Source organism: Acyrthosiphon pisum, chromosome A2, assembly GCF_005508785.2.
Source record: "Acyrthosiphon pisum isolate AL4f chromosome A2, pea_aphid_22Mar2018_4r6ur, whole genome shotgun sequence".
Lineage (NCBI taxonomy): Eukaryota > Metazoa > Arthropoda > Insecta > Hemiptera > Aphididae > Acyrthosiphon > Acyrthosiphon pisum.
Window position 1 is genome coordinate 46618954 of NC_042495.1, and position 802 is coordinate 46619755.

The window sequence follows — 802 nt, forward strand, 5'->3', positions numbered from 1 at the left end:
TACGATATCCCACTATAATGTGTAATATACAAAATAATATAATAATAATTAAATATTAATACAATTAATATAATATAATCTATATGTATACATTATAAAATAGAAGCCCCTTTTTCGTATGTACGAGCATATCTCGAAAAGAACTCCACTTATTTTAATACGGTTTTCACTAGTAAATCGGTCGAGTCACGGGGAAGGTTTTAATGCATAATAATTTTGTTTGGTAAAATTAATTGGGTGCCGGGTGGCCGAAAATAATAACAATCTATGCTAATATATATATTGTACAAATAAATGTTTGAATGTCATTGATCTCCTCCTAACCCACTGGGCATTTTTTGTGTGTTTTTGAGAGTCTCTGAATGGTTTAGATTCACTATTTAGACCCAGTTGGTTCAACCCGGAGAGGTATTTTGAGATTTACGACAGACATTTGTTTATTTTTTTTTAAAAAATAATTAGTAAAAAATAGTATTTTAAATGTTTGCCATAAGTTACTCTGGTAGACGAGGTAAAAGGATCCATTAAATTGTCGCACGCTTATGGTTTCGAATAAAGAAATTATATCTTAAAACAAACATGAGAGTTAAATGTATATTTGTAAGCTGTGGCTATTATAATATAGGTTCTCAAAAACTACTTGACCGATTTTGTGAACATTTCAAATTGTTCTTGGAGATATTAGGAAAGTTTAAAGAGTACTTTGAACCACGTTCGATTTATACCAAGTGCTGTACTTTGTTTAATTCTTGCTAGCAGGTGAGGGCCCTGGTCTAGAAATTTTCACATGGGCCCCTTATTA